Source organism: Corylus avellana, chromosome ca1, assembly GCF_901000735.1.
Source record: "Corylus avellana chromosome ca1, CavTom2PMs-1.0".
NCBI lineage: Eukaryota > Viridiplantae > Streptophyta > Magnoliopsida > Fagales > Betulaceae > Corylus > Corylus avellana.
Genome location: NC_081541.1, coordinates 2,289,840 through 2,296,683, shown reverse-complemented (window position 1 = coordinate 2,296,683; position 6,844 = coordinate 2,289,840).

The following is a 6,844-nucleotide window of genomic DNA, read 5'->3' as shown; positions in this document are numbered from 1 at the left end:
AAGAAAATTAAAATAATCAACATTCAACCACCTCTTAATACTAATTTAGATGTTAATAATACCCTAGTTAGAATAATCTCATCTACAACCCCTTCTAGGATCCTAAACCTCAACACAGTCGCAACCCCTAGACATAAGCAACTCCTAGAATCATCATCTGTCCCCCACAAAGACAACCCTCAAAATACACTTCATTCGGCCATGAGGCATAACTTTAACCCATAAAACAACCCACCTTCTCAAGCTAACAATACGACACACCAAAACACCAATTAATAGGAACTCAAGGTACCCAACCATAATAACAACAACAACCATAACCGACTAATTACAAAGTGCCTCGCCATACTTTTGGTCTTTAATAGAGAATCCTAACTCTCTCCTCCATTTGGTCATAGCCACCCAAAATCGATACCCTAAAATTAATACACAACCGGCTACCTCTAAATCAAGCATCAAAACTCTATTTGTTAAAAACCCAAGTGTAACAAAATAATAAGCCAAGAACACTATAATTGGTCAACAACCCATAAGCACCAAATGAATAATCAAACCCATATTAAACCCTCAATAGCTAGCCATCATAACTAATCCCCCAAAAATCACAAAGCTTCAAAGTAGTCAACAACCCAAATGTTAACCTTAAACAAGGGATTACAAGCCACAGCTAAAAATCATCTAACAAAAGACCCAAACCGAGTCCTAGCTTTATCAACCACAATCACCCAAAATCAAACCCATAGACTTTGTCAACAAAACAATAGTCCTTACAAAATACACACTCGGTTTTCCTAAAGAAAACACCCCAAAATACTCTTCGATTCTAGTGGAAAATCATCTCAGAATCACTCCCCATTTGGCCACAAGAACTCCTAGCAATTCAGCTAACACAACACGAAATCCTTAAATTAAACTAAGGAAATGCTAGAGATTACCTAACGTGACGATTCTGGATTGCGGGTTTGCTGCCACGTCGCCGGTGACCCAGCCACCAGGGTACGCCCTTCTCTTCCCCCAATCTCAGCTCTCTCTCAACTCTCGGGTCTCTCTCCCTAACTTACGCTCATCTCTCTCTCTCTCTCAAACTCCGGCCCTCTCTCTCAATCTCTCTCATGGGTTTGGTCTGGGCAAGGGGAAAACAACCCCTCTCTCTTCTCCTCTCCTCTCTGTTCTTTCTCGCGATCCCCCTCTCCCTCTCGTTCTCTCTGTTTCGCACGGCATGCTCCCTGCTTTTATAGGCAGGGAAGCATGCTCCCTGCTTTTTATATTCAGCCTTTACGTGAAGCCCATTCTCTCTCTCTCATACACACGCTGCACTCATACCTTCAATTGAGGAGTAATTCTAGAATTACTCATACCTATACTCTCAGTTGAGCTACATCTTGGACTCCGCTTAATACATTTAGAAGGGTATTTAGAATGGACTCTGCTTAATACATTTAGAAGGGTATTTAGAATGGACTCTGCTTAATACATTTAGAAGGGTATTTGGAAGGGAAGAGCTGTTCAAAAAATTTAACCTAAAAAATTTTAGACAATTTTGTCTTTCTAAATACATTAAACCAACTTAAGAAATTGAGAAAATTTGAAATGGAGAGATCCTCTTGGCTTCACGTGAAAGCGAAATGTAGCCAAGTCCTCCCCTCTTAGAAATCCCCTTCCCTAAAAGTCTCTAGTCTAATCCTATATATTACAAAATTATCCTTCTTAATCTATTAAGAACCTATTTGGGATTGCGTTTGGGAAATAGAACTTTTAAGTCAAAAAGAGCTTTTTGGCAAAATTTTCATTTTTTTTTAAGCTTTTGACAAAAGTGTTTTTTAGTCATTTTTAAGCTTTTTGGACCCTTAAAAGCGCTTTTAATTTTTTTACCAAACAAATATATATATATTTTTTAAACGGACTTTTGGAGTGTTAAAAGCACTTTTAGACTCCTCAAACGTAATCTCAAACATGCCCCAAACCACAAAAGACCCATTATCCACAATAACAACCTCTTATCTTTTTCCTTTTTGTGGTTTAATACAATTTTAAGATAAATCTTCAAATTACAAATTAAACCCTCTAATATTATAGAGAATCAAAACTTATAATTACCTCCTCATTAGCCACCCCATAGGTGGCTTCCAGCTACCCCATGGGTTTAGGGGTGGCTCGCCTAACCACCCAAGGGGTGGCCGCGAGCCACCCTAGGGGTGGGCAACCCACCCCTTGCCCACCCTTGGGTGGCTTGCGGCCACCCCATAGGGGTTGGGGGTGGCAGCTGGCCACCCCCTCAATTTTTTTAATTTAATTTTTATATTAAATTAATAAAAAATTATTATGTTGATGTGACAAAATAATGCGTTTTGATTGGGACTAACGGTGGTTACACAATTTTGCCGGTATAGATTTTATTAGCATTTCGATTGATCGAGGGAGTAAAAAGTCAAAAAAGAAAAAAAAAAAAAAAAAAAAAAAACTTAAGGACTTTTTAGTTTTGACGGTTTGACTCAAGGACTTATAAAACACCAAAGAAATCACTTTTTTAGTAAGTGGGAACTCGTATAATTCATGCCATTTGATTTATGTCCAGACCAAACCACACGATCAGCTTTGTATATTGCAGTGTGGTTTCGTTTAAGAATTAGAAATCTCTAAAATTAAAGCTATTCAAATTTGACATCCATTTTAAGCGCCGGTGTCATTGATTGAATAAATCAGCAACCGTGTACCACGTTTTGATTTTATTCTCTAAAAACAATTCAAATCTCCTTTTATCTTTATATTATATTAATCATTTTTAGTATTATTTAGAGAAAAAAAAAATTACAACAAAACTCTTTACCAACGGCAGCTTAGAAAGAAACAAAAGTCGTTAAGAGTTTTTTTTTTTTCACTGACTTCAAGAATAAGGATTTTTTATTTTCTTTTCCTAAAGTAAATTGGAATGTGATTCTCATTAAACTTTTTGGAGGGTACTTATTATTTTTTAGTTGAAAATACAGTCTGACGTGATATAAGATTATAGTTATTTTGAGTGTATTATGAGTATTTTACGTTTGAAATTGTCTATTAATGCTTTTCAAATTTTTTTTTTTGTTAAAAATCAAAAAGCAAACTCAAAATGGGTTAACGAACGAACAATATTTAATGTTTGGTTCTTGCTTCTTTTTCCAAATTATATATGGTAGTATGTGGTGAGATTATATTTTTCCTAGATGATTGATATCGTTGTATTTCTCAAATTGTTATAAACTCAAGTATTTGAGCATAAACTTGAGTGTTGTAATCTCTATTTTATTACGCTGCATTGATTGAATTTGCACCTTGATTTCTCTTTCTACAGTACTAGAGGGTTTTTCAAAAGAAAATTATTTTTTCAAATACGTACTATATTAATGATTTCTTCAAGTATTGGGAAAGAAATAATTTAAGAAAAATTTGAGTACTGCACCCACCAAGACGCAGAGAATCATAACCTTTGAATGGGCCTAATTCCAGAAAATGAATTCACACGGCCTCAAGCACTCAAAGGCCCTTGGATGGTTTAAAGGTGCAGGCTGAATCACCGAGGCCAGCTGTAGCTGGAACTCCACATGCCAAGCCCACCGACGCTCGACGCAAAAAAAACTTGTTATTTAATGGAGGATCATATTCATGGAGGTTGCCTCCATCATGCGTAGCCCCTACATGGCTGTGAGGCTTGTGAAGGTCCCTTCATGGCTATAGAAGGCCCAAGTACATGGAGCTATGGATGTTGGACCTCCATGGCCGTTGAGGGCTCCTCTCTGGCGTTGGAGGTCCTTTTATTGTCATGGGAAATAGGATTCTCTCCGGTCCATAATGGATTGGAGAATATTCAGTTTATGGCTGAGATTTTTTCTTAAAAATCTTACAGCCACAAATAGAACACCCATCCATTTCTGAAAAAAAAAAAAAAGTAAAGTCCACATACCTCCCTCAAACTACCACCTAATTGACAATGTCCCCCCCAAATTTTCAATTGTGACAATATTCCATCTAAATTACCAAAACATTGTCAATGTCCCCCCAAGACTAGCAATAAGACAAAAATGCCCCTATAAATTTCTCAATTAGACAAAAATACCCCTATAAATTCAAAAAAAAAATGATTTTCTTTAAAAAAACGAAAAATTTTAATTTAAAAATAATATTTATAAAAAAAAAAAAATTCTTTTGAACAAAAATTTTATTAAACGAAAATTTTATTTTTTTTAAAAGTAAATTTTTATTTAAATAAAATTATAAAACAAAAATAAAAAAAAATAAAAAAAAACGAAAATTTTCAATTTTTATATAAAAAAAATGAATTTTATTTAATTTTTTTCTAATAAAATTGATTTAAATAAAAAATGGCCAATGTTTGGATTTTTTTTTGTTGTTGCTAGTTTTAGGTTTTTTCTAGAAGTTTTAGTTTTATTTTATTTTATTTTATTTTTTTAATTTTACTAAGGGTAATTTCGTCATTGGGGGGAATATTGACAATTTTTGGTAGTTTGGGGGGGACATTGTCACAATTGAAAGTTTGGGAAAGACATTATCAATTGAGTGGTAGTTTAAGGAGGTTATGTAGACTTTTCCCAAACTTTTATTTTATGGGGTTTTTGTTCTCTCTTCTAATATATATATATATATATATATATATATATATATATATATTAAAAAACAATTCAATCATCAAATATTACTAAAATCCCAAAATTAGTTTTTATTTTTATTTTATATCAAAACATTTTTTTTAAACAAAAAAAAAAAAAACCCTTTAAAACACTGCTAAATGATATTTAATCAATATATTAACACTTTCCACATGAATTGACTCAAACTAGAGGCCTAACATGTAAATTTAAATGAAGGGTGAATTGACGAAGTCATGGTTTAAACTTAAGACCTGGCTTTGATATCATACTATAGAAATAGATGAATTTAATAATTTAATCAATACGTTAACAAACAAAGCCATTATTCTTTAAAGGGATCAATGCAAAATTGGTCTGTGTGGTTAGCCTAAATTATAAATCACTTTTTGTAGTATAACAAATAATTTATAGGCCCATATACTTTGCCTAAATTACAAATTAGTCACTGTGGTATAAAAAATAATTTATATGTCCTCAAGGTATGCCAAAATAATAGTTTACTCCCTAAATTAATTTCCATTAAATAACTTAATAGAGTCTGTTACTTTATCATGTCATATAATAAATTAACATAATTTCTTCTATCCTCAAAATTATACTTTGTGTTTAACCCTCCCTGATTTTCATCTTTCTCGCCACAATTTGGGAACATTTTGCAAGAATTTGACAGTTGTATTTTGTGAACTGGCTGTGGAAGATGAAGATGAGGTAGGGTTAGGCACAGGGTAAAATTTTTGGAATATAAGAGATTAGGTTAGTTTACTGTAACAGTATGACATGCAGAAAAACCCTAATTATCATTTTTGAAAGTAAAAAATTAATAATAACACGTATCGCATTTATATTGAATATTACATAACAGAATGACAGATTTTGTTAATTTACTTAGCAAAAATTGATTTCAGAGAGTAAACTATTATTTTGACATGCGTTGAGGACCTATTTAGAGTATTTACACTTTACCTTCAAGGGCATTTTCGAACTTTTTGGTTGAAATGTGTCACGTGCCACATGCCATGAACATGACTTGATTTCCGTCCAAAGTGACGGCCAAAATAAACCGAAAGACTTTTTTGTTAACGTCTGAAACTTTGTAGGGGTCAAGTGTTATTTTTTAAGCATTGAATAAGGCATGTCAAACCGGTCCGGTTTTTTAGTTTTTTACTAAAATCGAGGACCGGAATCGGGGTACCCCGGTTCTTGGTTTTGGGCAATCAGAACCGGCAACCGGGTCTCGGTTAACCGTAGTCCTGGTTACCGGCCGATTTCGATTTTACCCGGTCCAATAACGGGTTTTTAAAAGCATAAAAAAGAAGATGATAAGAAGGAAAAGATGTGAGGCTGAGATTGACTTACCTGCAGGAAATCTTCTTTGAGCTCTTTCCACATAATGCATTGCTCTATGAATAATACCCCCAATGATCATCAAATGGGGTCATGGAAATCTAGACTAAATAAAGAAAGATCTTCAAGTATGAGAAAGTTGAGAATTCTTTTTCATTATTCTGCAGCCTGACTTATATATATGCCCCCATGTTTTTCCCAGGCAGAAATGGACACGTGTAGTTCATATCTTGGATGATGAAAATGTGTACCACCCAATGGTGAGAAGGTGAAAGATGGGTTATAGGATTTTGTTTGGATTGACTGGTAGATTCTGTGTACTCTATGAGAGGGATCAGAGGCAGAGAGTGTACGAGGCAGGGGAGGACCAACCAAACGTTCTAACCAAAAGGGTTAGAGAGAGAAAGGCCGGGCGTTGGAACAGAAAAATGAGAAAACTAGAAAAGAGGGCAGAGGCAGAATGGAATGGGGCGACCGCGTGTGAGAAATGAAGAAGAAAAAAAGAAGGCAGAGGGAGTAAACCTAAAAAAATATATAAAATATAAAATTATCCCAGTTCCCAGTAACCTGGTAAAAACCGGTCACCGGAACCAGAGTACTCGGTTTTTTATTTTTTTCAACCGAAATCAGGTCCTCGATTTCCTAGTTTTTCGATTCCAGTTTTGGTTCTCCGGTATTTCTTGACATCCCTACATTGAATGTTAAAACGAAAATGAAAGGATATTTCATGAAAGTAAAGTGTATTTTACTTAAAAATAATAATAATAATAATAATAATAAATCTCTCCAATTACCTATAGTTAGTTCCAACTTCCAAGGCAACGAGAACATTAAGGCTCTGTTTGCCAACGGAACGG